Here is a 13,071-nt window from a genome sequence, read left to right on the forward strand (position 1 = left end):
ATCAACCAGTGTTGGTGGATGCATCTTGATATGGGCACATGCATACTTTAGGTATTAACACATCCACGAACCTTTTTATAGATTGAGTCCTTGGTGTCATTAAATATCAATTGTATTGTATTGGCTGATAGAATTTGATGGTGTATTTTGTAGAAGAAGAAAAAGACGATGACGGAGACTAAGAGGCATTTCCTATAATGCTGGCCTATACAAATTGCTGCTTATTTTCCTTATGTGTTATGTAGGCATCTAAATAACTTACCTATTTAAGATGCTTCGTAGGTACCACTGCATACTTCATCTTGTAATAGATAAATATAACTTTGCCTTTTTGATGGTTTGTCTTCACTCAGAAATAATAAGCCTGCTTATGCTTATTTTGTCCTAAAAAGATCTGTCAAACACTGCTTTGGATGTACACCAAATGTAGTTTTCCAGTTCATCTTGTTTTTCTCTGAATAATATAAAATTTTATATCATTTCTCTCTCCCTCTCTCCCTCTCTCTCTTCTCTCACTTCTAGCATTTCATAAAGTTCTGCACATGTTTCCCAGACTTCTGAACATAGCTCAATTTACTATAAGTTTGTCATCTTGTCCCTGTGCACTTACAGTTACTATGCCAAAATGCTACAGTTTGTTTCAGTGATGCATGCTACTTCAGATGCTGGAAAACAATTTCAGCAACTCAATATTGAAGAAGAGGACTGCAGCGGGAGAGCGGAGGAGCAGGTTGTGTATTCAGCTCTGCTGAGATGATTTTGACAGTCTCATTATCCAATGTTATTGGTCATGCAAAGGTGTAGCAGACCAAGGGGATTTGGAGGACTTATTAATGTTTCTAAAGGACAAAACCCAGAGGTGAGTGCAGAATTGTCTTTTTGCTTTAACTTTGTGACTTCTTAACTTGTTTGTGTGCTTATTTGAGATACCCAACAATTGCACAGGTCTGAAGGAAAATTTGATTTATTAATTGGTCTTTCTTGAAACAGACTTGGGATGCACAATTTGGAATTCAGGTCTGTATCACAATCCACACATCTAATAGAGGTAATTTCTTTTCTTTTTGGATGAATTAATAGAGGTAATTTCTTTTCTTTTTGGATGAATTAGTAGAGGTAATTTCATAACATTGAACTGTTGAAAAGAAATATTATGAAGTCAGTTGTCATGGTACCTAGACTTTTTTTAATTTTACTGCCCTCCATAACCTTCTTTTAACCAATCAATTGTAGTCTGCTAGCCTTTGCTTTAGTCCAGTACATTGAAATGTTGAAAAGAAATATTATGGAGTCAGTTGTCATGGATCAGTACCTAGACTTTTTTTAATTTTACTGCCCTCCATAACCTTCTTTTAACCAATCAATTCTAGTCTGCTTGCCTTTGCTTTAGTTCAGTACATACTTTGCCATTCTCAGTACTTCTATCTGACTGTTTTCATTGGATTTAATTTATCTGCTTATTTTGTGAAAAGTAAATGGAATAACATTTAAATGATATTTTCGTCAATTATGCTTTTGTACAATTTCAAAGAACAATATATAGTATCAAATTTGGGTTAAACATGGATGTACTTTTCGAAACTGGATTTGGGTTCACAATGTCAAAAATGGGCAGCACGAAAACCTTTTGAGACATGGAAATAAGTTTCGAGTTGGCCTCAAGAAAGTTCCTGGTTTTGACTGAGATATGGTTGAAACCTGGCCCATTTGGGTCTCGGGGCTGGGGTGAAACTGAGGTTAGATCCTTACTAACACTTAATTACAACATAATAAGAAAAGATACAAACTAACTTAACTCTATGACTCAACTCACATCACAATCAGGACACTCCTCTCTGTTGTGAATGGTCCTTGATAATATCTATAAGAACCTGAGACTGTTTTCTTTTCTTCTTTTATCTTTTGCAAGGTCTTATTTGTAAATGGTACTCGGGGATTTTCTTAGTATTATGGTATCGGACTAATATGCTGCGGTGATCAGCCCTCTAATTTCAGATTGGATTCAGGTTTATGTTGATGTTCGTTCTTTTTATGCCTGGTTTTCATGAAACAATTTCAGCAGGTGAGGACTCCTAATAAGGTAGAATTCTTTTTCAGTTATTATTTTTTTTCCTAATGTTTTCATCAAAGTTGTAGGTGATTTGTTCAACAGAAGTTTTGCCTTTTCGTTTGTTAATTATATATACTCTACCTTTTCATTTTTAATGTATTTAAATTACAACTAGTTGATGGCATTGTTTTAATCCTAGTCATTTCAGGTCGTTCATGTAAGTTTGCAAGGCTCATGATTTCAGTGAGTACTGGTTATGTAGTAAACTTGAAATTTTGGGATAATTTGCTCATCATTTTGGTGTTTAGTTGGAGGTTAAATTGATTCAGCTTTGGCTGCCGTTGCCTTCGAATGTAAAGGTTTCATTAAAGTGGATTGAGGTCAGTAGAACCAAAATGACAGTTCATTATCCCTCGCCAAACAGGTACTTGCCGTTGCTTGTCGAGCTGCGTGGGAGATTTTCTTAATGGACTTTTCTAAAATATTATCCTGAATTTCGAGCTGTTGTAAGCCCTAGCTGCTTTGGATTGTCTGCATTCAGTTGCCAGCCTTTCGAGAAATAAGGTTAATTCTGTCATAACTTATGTCTTTCTTAGTGGCATACACTTATTTTTTCATGTCATTTGTTACTTGTTGGATGATCCGGTTATATTAATTCTTTTAAGCATATGTTGCAGAATCATGTTTGTCCAACTTTTGTGGATGATGATGAACCTGTCCAAATGCATATTTGATCTGGGCACCATCTGGTATGTAGTTCTAGTAGATTTTAACTTCATTTCAGATATGCTTATACTTCTTTCTTCTTCAGCCTCTAGTTAAAATTGAAAGTTTACTTTCATGAACACATTTAAGAAATGTTGCTTTTGTTCATTGATGATGCATTTGCAAGGTAGGACTTACTTCAATAAGGGCCTTTATAGTTATTAAGGGTTATTGTAGTCATTTAACATTTGGTCTTGTTTTAGTCTGTGTTGGAGTTCGAGTTCAGTGCACTTTATGTTCCAGGGTATGAGCTAGGATCTTAATCTTTATATTTCGATGCATGTAACCATCTAACTTCAGTGTTGGAACGGAATAAAAGGTTTTGCTGTTGTAGCTGCGGAATAAAAGGTTTTTCTGTTGTAGCTGCCAAGAGCTTTGGGTGCACAAGTATTGCCATTTCTTCAACTTTTGTTTCCTTAAGTGGTCCCCAATCCCCATCTCTCTATTGACCTAGTTGAACTTGGCTGGTTCATGCAAGGTCCTTGTGTACTGGCTGGCCGATAGTTGATCCTTGTGAATCTAGGCATACACAAAGTGTCCTTCATTGGTAGGAGCGATGTCTGAAGCATTTAAGGGAACCACTCAAGAGGATCTTTCGACCAGGGTGTCTCCCCATTCTGAATTTTATTTTTGGAGTAACATTAAAAATCTCCATTTTTTTCAGGCTACGATCCACGAAACTAAGTTTTCCAAATTATCTCAATTATATATCTCTAGGTTTGATTTATAATTTGGGAATTGATTAGACCTCCTAAGTGCTGAAGAACTCGACTTCAATTTAGTTCCTGATTTTGACTGATTACATTCATTTACCATCTTCTAATGGGTATATCCCCACTACTTGTTTGTGACTGACAATAGTTTGACCTTGAGAAAATGTTGACTTCTCTGTTGACTTTTAAGATGATTTATTGGTTTGTTTTTGCAGGGGTATGCTGTCCAGGAGGCGTTTAGCCCAAGTTCAACCTACCTACTGCCCACCACGTCTCCTTATTCCTGGTTCTTGTTCTTCTTTGATTCTGTGCGGCTTTAGATTAGTATTTTGGAATATCATGCTTATGTGCATTCCTTTAATTTCTTTTCTTCTAATATTGTACTTCTGATTGAGTGCTTTATTCTGAAACTGCAACTTTAAGTTCTGTTTATATAATCTTCAGGATTTGTTTTGGAAGGGTAAGACGAGTTATTGGAAGGGTAAGACGAGTTATGGTTTTGAGATATAAAAGAGTAGGTTTACCACGGTTAGTAAAGTCTTTTTCAGCTTTAAGGTTGGGTCTGGGATCATGGAACACATACAAGATGCATTGTAAGTTGTCATAGAAATTGAAGAATGGTGGTTTCCTTGAAATTCTGTGGGGTGTATTTGGTTTGGATCATTGTTAAACTTGTCTATTGTAGCAGTTGCGTTTTTATTTATTCTCACTTGTTTAGTGGGTATAAAATTGATGTTATGAAGTTGACACAATTATCTCTTGTTGTAGACAAGATAAAATTGAAAATTCACTTATTTATTCTCAGTTGTTAGCGGGTAAAACTCTATCTCTCTCTCTGATTTTTTTCCCCTTTCTAATTCTAAGTCGACTATGTTTCAGATAATTTAATTAATATAATTTGATGCTGCCTTTTTTGTCAATTCCTGCTAAGGTTTGGATGTGTTCAAAATAGATTTTTTTCATTAGAAGTCTTAATGATATGATATTACTCGTTCTTTGGTTTGATGCTTTCATAGTATATTATCACTGATTCTTTTGAATATAAGAGTTATAATTTTAAATATAATTTGACGGTGCCATAATCTGTCCATTTTCATCAGGGTCTCAATTTGATCAGAAGTGTTTTCCAGTTGAAGGTGTTGGTATGAGGATTTCACCCAATCTTTCTCTCTCACTTCTCTAAGAAGACTATATTCAGATTCCATTGAATTTTAAGTGTTATATTTTTTAATACAATCTGTCATTCCCTTGTATATTTGTTGTCGATTGTCTCTAAGGTTTCGATTTGTTCATGTTGGTTCAGGGTTAAAGAACTTGATGGGTCTACATGTAATTTTCCCTTTAAGGGGCACCAGAAGAAAGAAGGGTAAAATGGGCATTTAATATATTTGTTAACTAATGACATCATCATTTAACCACAATCCTTAACAGTAGGGGGCATTTGTAATTGATTTTTTTCCCAGGATTAGGTGTAATTGATTCAAAATCCAGGGGGTATTTAAGTAATTTGCCTAATAATATATAGTATCAAACTTGTGTAAAATATGCAAGTACTATTTTGAGTGTTTGTTTGTGAAACCAATGCATGGTTTGGGTTCAAAAGCCAAAAATGGGCAGTTGGAAAAACTTTTGACTGTGATATGGTTGAAAATTGGCCTATCTTGGTCTCAGGGCTGGGTTGAACCTGAGGGTATAGCCTTACACATAATTACAAGATAATAAGGAAAGATACAAACCTGAAAAAATCTACAATTCACTTCATAATGGTCCTTGATAATATCTTTAAAATCCTGAAACTGTTTTCTTTTGCAAGGTCTTATTTTGGAGCGGTACTTGGGAATTTTCTTGGTAGTTGGGTAATTGGACTAATATGCTAGGGAGATTAGATTCAAATTTCAGATTGGATAAAGGATTTTGTTGATGTTTGTTCTTTTTCTGCCTTTTTGTTTGTTAGTTATATGCACTCTACCTTTTACATCTTTAATGTGTTTGGGATATTATTTTCTTTTATGGCTAAAATTACCACCTATTGATGGCATTGTTTAATCCCAGTCATTTCAGGCTCTTCATGTATGTTTGCAAGGCTCATGGTTTAAGTGAGTACTGGTTATGTAGTAAACTTAAAATTTCTGGATAATTTATTCACCTTTTTGTTGATTAATTGGAGATTAACCTGATTGGTTAAGGTATACACACACACACGGGTCAAAGTTTTGATTTTGTGATCTATCTACTCATCTCTTATTAGCTTATTTTATACATTCCTTTGAATTATGGTTGAACTTGACTAAGATTGAATACTTAATCAAAATGAAAGTTTGTCTCATCCTGATATTTGCTCGAGGACTAGCAAATGTTAAGTACCCTATTGGTGATGCATATCCAACACTGCAGATACACATGAAAATAGTCAAGGTCAAAAAAAAGAAAAAGAAATACGTACATAGATAAGCAATATATAATCATCATATAACCATGAAGAGAAATGGATGATGGAAAATTGGAAAGGATGGTATTGTAGCACTCCTTGATTCATTGTTTAACCCAAGAGCATGAAAGAAATAAACCATGATTAAGTGCAAGATATTAGACTCTTGTTGACGAATTTTCCTTCTATATTAAGTTTGGGAGGCAACACAAAGTTTTTTTTTACTACTTCTTCGATTTTTCAATTGTTAATTTTTTTAGATTCAATGTTTTTTGTTTCTTTTTTCATAAATTTTTTTTTTAGGAGAATGAAAAGAAGAGGGCGGATTTGGACTACATCACTCTTAAAGCTATGAATCAAGGGAGTCTCCTTCACCTTACTTCACATCTCGTTGCATTTCTTTCCCATTGCATGCATTTAATATTTTCATTTTTTCGCTGCATTGAGGACAATGTTCATTATAAAGTTGGGGGTGGATGTTAAGATTCCTGTCTATGGGTTGAGACTCAGTCTATGCTGAAATTTCTTTTCAAAAGCAGAATTTTCAAATCATTTCAAAACTTTTTATCAGTGGTTGAAGCTTACTTGACTAGTTAGTAGAGTAAAATAGAAGGAAGTTATGACATTTAAATCTCTAATCTTATTTAGTATTTCATGTTTTAGTTGTGTTCCTCTATAATTCTTTGAATATGATGACTTCGCTAAATATCAGATGAGTATGTGAATCACTTTAACCTTGATTATGCGACCCACCCTTTGAGCACCAAACCTTGCTATTGAGTTATTGCATTTAGGGATTTTCAAATGAGACTGCAATTTTCTTGTTCATCAACATATTAGAATCCACCAAGATTTCCTCTTGAGGCGAAATTCATGAGTGTCACTTGTTTAGGGATATGATAGAGGCCATTCTTCTTTCATTTAAATTTTTGAAAATATATAAATTCTCTTCAAATCTGTTCCACTTCTACTATACCATGTTTCACTTCGTGGAGATGTATATGGTTTATATGTGAGATCTCATTGGTGACTCTCCCAAGTCGTGTGATCCCTTGAATAGACCGAAGGTGATATGGATTGTTAAAAGCATGGTGAGGATTAAAAGCATTGTGAGTAGATCTTCTTTGTAGTTGCGGGTCTCCGTAGTTAATGCCACCGAGTGAGCCTTTGGATTCTCACTTGGGTTAACATTGCACAATTGGGGATTAGGGACAAAGGCCACCGCAACGCTTAGATAGATAGTTATTGGAGAGCCATGTTACGGGTGTAGGATATGTCTTGGACTGCTTCTTGGGAGATGTGTTATCACCTAAAAAAAAATAATAAAAAAAAAAAAAAAACGAAGAAGAAGAAGTATGACATTGCTAATTTTTGGCAAAAGGAAGAAAAGAAAAGAAAATTGGTGCTTCAATGTTATCATCTCCATATATGTATTTCAGCTCTAGTCTATATTTCTTCCACCTTCACAAGTCCTCTTGACCTTGGATAAGTGATTGCTCTTCATTAGTGGAGAGAGGGATGATAGGCTGGACATATAAGAATTGACCTTGAAACTAGGGAGTTGTCGGTTGAATTTGGGATCTCAAACATGCATGCACTTGATTGGTTAAGGTATACACACACACACGGGTCAAAGTTTTGATTTTGTGATCTATCTACTCATCTCTTATTTAGCTTATTTTATACATTCCTTTGAATTATGGTTGAACTTGACTAAGATTGAATACTTAATCAAAATGAGAGTTTGTCTCATCCTGATATTTGCTCGAGGACTAGCAAATGTTAAGTACCCTATTGGTGATGCATATCCAACACTGCAGATACACATGAAAATAGTCAAGGTCAAAAAAAAGAAAAAGAAATACGTACATAGATAAGCAATATATAATCATCAGATAACCATGAAGAGAAATGGATGATGGAAAATTGGAAAGGATGGTATTGTAGCACTCCTTGATTCATTGTTTAACCCAAGAGCATGAAAGAAAAAAACCATGATTAAGTGCAAGATATTAGACTCTTGTTGACCAATTTTCCTTCTATATTAAGTTTGGGAGGCAACACAGTTTTTTTTTACTACTTCTTCGATTTTTCAATTGTTATTTTTTTTAGATTCAATGTTTTTTGTTTCTTTTTCCATAAATTTTTTTTTAGGAGAATGAAAATAAGAGGGCGGATTTGGACTACATCACTCTTAAAGCTATGAATCAAGGGAGTCTCCTTCACCTTACTTCACATCTCGTTGCATTTCTTTCCCATTGCATGCATTTAATATTTTCATTTTTTTCCGCATTGAGGACAATGTTCATTATAAAGTTGGGGGTGGATGTTAAGATTCCTGTCTATGGGTTGAGACTCAGTCTATGTTGAAATTTCTTTTCAAAAGCAGAATTTTCAAATCATTTCAAAACTTTTTATCAGTGGTTGAAGCTTACTTGACTAGTTAGTAGAGTAAAATAGAAGGAAGTTATGACATTTAAATCTCTAATCTTATTTAGTATTTCATGTTTTAGTTGTGTTCCTCTATAATTCTTTGAATATGATGACTTCGCTAAATATCAGATGAGTATGTGAATCACTTTAACCTTGATTATGCGACCCACCCTTTGAGCACCAAACCTTGCTATTGAGTTATTGCATTTAGGGATTTTCAAATGAGACTGCAATTTTCTTGTTCAGTCAACATATTAGAATCCACCAAGATTTCCTCTTGAGGCGAAATTCATGAGTGTCACTTGTTTAGGGATATGATAGAGGCCATTCTTCTTTCATTTAAATTTTTGAAAATATATAAATTCTCTTCAAATCTGTTCCACTTCTACTATACCATGTTTCACTTCGTGGAGATGTATATGGTTTATATGTGAGATCTCATTGGTGACTCTCCCAAGTCGTGTGATCCCTTGAATAGACCGAAGGTGATATGGATTGTTAAAAGCATGGTGAGGATTAAAAGCATTGTGAGTAGATCTTCTTTGTAGTTGCGGGTCTCCGTAGTTAATGCCACCAGAGTGAGCCTTTTGGATTCTCACTCGGGTTAACATTGCACAATTGGGGATTAGGGACAAAGGCCACCTGGCAACGCTTAGATAGATAGTTATTTGAGAGCCATGTTACGGGTGTAGGATATGTCTTGGACTGCTTCTTGGGAGATGTGTTATCACCTAAAAAAAATAATAATAAAAAAAAAAAACGAAGAAGAAGAAGTATGACATTGCTAATTTTTGGCAAAAGGAAGAAAAGAAAAGAAAATTGGTGCTTCAATGTTATCATCTCCATATATGTATTTCAGCTCTAGTCTATATTTCTTCCACCTTCACAAGTCCTCTTGACCTTGGATAAGTGATTGCTCTTCATTAGTGGAGAGAGGGATGATAGGCTGGACATATAAGAATTGACCTTGAAACTAGGGAGTTGTCGGTTGAATTTGGGATCTCTAAACATGCATGCACTTGATTGGTTAAGGTATACACACACACACGAGTCAAAGTTTTGATTTTGTGATCTATCTACTCATCTCTTATTTAGCTTATTTTATACATTCCTTTGAATTATGGTTGAACTTGACTAAGATTGAATACTTAATCAAAATGAGAGTTTGTCTCATCCTGATATTTGCTCGAGGACTAGCAAATGTTAAGTACCCTATTGGTGATGCATATCCAACACTGCAGATACACATGAAAATAGTCAAGGTCAAAAAAAAGAAAAAAGAAATACGTACATAGATAAGCAATATATAATCATCAGATAACCATGAAGAGAAATGGATGATGGAAAATTGGAAAGGATGGTATTGTAGCACTCCTTGATTCATTGTTTAACCCAAGAGCATGAAAGAAATAAACCATGATTAAGTGCAAGATATTAGACTCTTGTTGACGAATTTTCCTTCTATATTAAGTTTGGGTGGCAACACAAAGTTTTTTTTCACTACTTCTTCGATTTTTCAATTGTTAATTTTTTTAGATTCAATGTTTTTTGTTTCTTTTTCCATAAAATTTTTTTTTTTAGGAGAATGAAAAGAAGAGGCGGATTTGGACTACATCACTCTTAAAGCTATGAATCAAGGGAGTCTCCCTTCACCTTACTTCACATCTCGTTGCATTTCTTTCCCATTGCATGCATTTAGATATTTTCATTTTTTCGCCGCATTGAGGACAATATTCATTATAAAGTTGGGGGTGGATGTTAAGATTCCTGTTTATGGGTTGAGACTCAGTCTATGCTGAAATTTCTTTTCAAAAGCAGAATTTTCAAATCATTACAAAACTTTTTATCAGTGGTTGAAGATTACTTGTCTAGTTAGTAGTGTAAAATAGAAGGAAGTTATGACATTTAAATCTCTAATCTTATTTAGTATTTCATGTTTTAGTTGTGTTCCTCTATAATTCTTTGAATATGATGACTTCGCTAAATATCAGATGAGTATGTGAATCACTTTAACCTTGATTATGCGACCCACCCTTTGAGCACCAAACCTTGCTATTGAGTTATTGCATTTAGGGATTTTCAAATGAGACTGCAATTTTCTTGTTCAGTCAACATATTAGAATCCACCAAGATTTCCTCTTGAGGCGAAATTCATGAGTGCCACTTGTTTAGGGATATGATAGAGGCCATATTTCTTTCATTTAAATTTTTGAAAATATATAAATTCTCTTCAAATCTGTTCCACTTCTACTATACCATGTTTCACTTCGTGGAGATGTATATGGTTTATATGTGAGATCTCATTGGTGACTCTCCCAAGTCGTGTGATCCCTTGAATAGACCGAAGGTGATATGGATTGTTAAAAGCATGGTGAGTGATTAAAAGCATTGTGAGTAGATCTTCTTTGTAGTTACGTCTCCGTAGTTAATGCCACCGAGTGAGCCTTTTGGATTCTCACTTCGGGTTAACATTGCACAATTGGGGATTAGGGACAAAGGCCACCGCAACGCTTAGATAGATAGTTATTGGAGAGCCATGTTACGGGTGTAGGATATGTCTTAGTCTGCTTCTTGGGAGATGTGTTATCACCTAAAAAAAATAATAATAATAAAAAAACGAAGAAGAAGAAGTATGAAATTGCTAATTTTTGGCAAAAGGAAGAAAAGAAAAGAAAATTGGTGCTTCAATGTTATCACCTCCATATATGTATTTCAGCTCTAGTCTATATTTCTTCCACCTTCACAAGTCCTCTTGACCTTGGATAAGTGATTGCTCTTCATTAGTGGAGAGAGGGATGATAGGCGGGATATATAAGAATTGACCTTGAAACTAGGGAGTTGTCTGTTGAATTTGGGATCTCAAACATGCATGCACTTGATTGGTTAAGGTATACACACACACACGGGTCATAGACCGAAGGTGATATGGATTGTTAAAAGCATTGTGAGTAGATCTTCTTTGTAGTTGCGGTCTCCAGAGTTACATGCCACGAGTGAGCCTTTGGATTCTCACCAGGTTAATATTGCACAATTTGGGCTTTGGGATAAAGGCCACCGCAACGCTTAGATAGATAGTTATTTGAGAGCCATGTTGCGGTCTCCTTATTCCCCCGCTCTTGCTCTTCTTTGATTATGTTTGCTTTTTATTAGTATTTCGGAATATCATGCTTATGTGCATTCCTTCAGTTTCTTTTCTTCTAATATTGTACTTGGATTGAGTGTTTTATTCTGAAACTGCAACTTTAATTTCAGTTTATAATCTTTTTGGATTTGTTTTCAAATCGCTATTTGGAATTGTTAATGAGACATACAAAACAAGGGAAGAAGAAAAAAAATTAAACAGAGCAAAGATCACATGCAGATTTAATGTATTTTATACACAATTAGGATATGCTTTCTCCCAAGTTATCTGAAGTTGGGAAGAGAGGGACATTAGCAATCTCTCAAAAAGACCAATTGTCATGGAAGAACATTTACCTGGAAAAAGTCCCAATTCAAAAACTCCCCAAGCCAATGAAGTGTTGGTTATACTCCTACAAGATAGGTCAAGTATGTATTGTGGTGCCTTCGTTTTGCCTCTGCACCTCCAAAATAGAGCTTGATAGGTGCAAGCCTACTCACCATCACAATCCTTGGGAAAAGTCCCATTCCGGCTGCTACAAAAATGTCATAAACTGGTCAATCTCCGAAACGGATTACAAGAGTTCAAGACACAAATACCGGAAAATCTTCAACTTTGCACCAATTTCAAGGAATCTTTCTAGTAAGATTTTTGAAAATTTTAAATTTTAATAAAATGGTTTTCTATTCTGATTAACCCATTTAATCTATTCATTTGTTCACAATCTATTTCACATTGATTCCTTGAGAGTCCCATTAGTTTAATATTTTAAATTCATTTAAGCTTGATCTTTTCTTTCATTTGTGTACCGTATCAAATTATACTTCTATTATTTTAGATCTCGTTACTAATTTGTTCGTCTGCTATTTGGTCGGTTTGGATCCTGTGAAGTCCGATTTTGTTCATCGCTCTACAAAACCCGAAGGCCGTAATCATAGTGGCAAATTCCAGATCCGATCGTCGCAGCTAAGTCAAAACTTTAGTAGCTATTTTATCATATTACCGTATGGATTGCCTTAAATCTCTTTCAAGAATTTGACTCCATGTGACTGCTTCAATCTATCTATTGAATTCTTGAAACATTGACTATTTGTTTATTGTTAGTTGGAGGTTCTATGTAGATACGAGATAACTATCAACTTCAAGTGACTATCCCAAGTAAGCATATAAAATGGATGGTATTTCCCCCTTTGCTTTGAGAATGAAATGGTTGTTATAGATGATAATCACCTTGTTAGTTTCACCAGAATGTCCTAAAGCTTTTCTAATAGACTAGACAAATAAAAGTTCTTGTATTGGCTTAGTGTTGGAATATCTCTCTCTTAGTCAGGGCATATTGGTCTTTCTCTGTTCAAGTGTTTACTTGTATTTTGTGTTCATTTAGAGGGGCTTTTCAAGTACTTTCTATTGTTATATATTTAAACCCCTGTTTTGGGTTTAGGGTTTCATATGTTCAACGTTGGGTTTTCTTTCTCTTTGAGTTGCAATTCCTCTGTAGTTCTCTTGCTCTTTGGTTTGAGGCTTGGTGGTTGGTTTCCTCTGTGATTCAATGGTGTTCTAG

Source organism: Hakea prostrata, chromosome 6 (assembly GCF_041222555.1).
Source record: "Hakea prostrata isolate BN-2017 chromosome 6, UWA_Hpros_2, whole genome shotgun sequence".
In the NCBI taxonomy this organism is placed as follows: Eukaryota; Viridiplantae; Streptophyta; class Magnoliopsida; order Proteales; family Proteaceae; genus Hakea; species Hakea prostrata.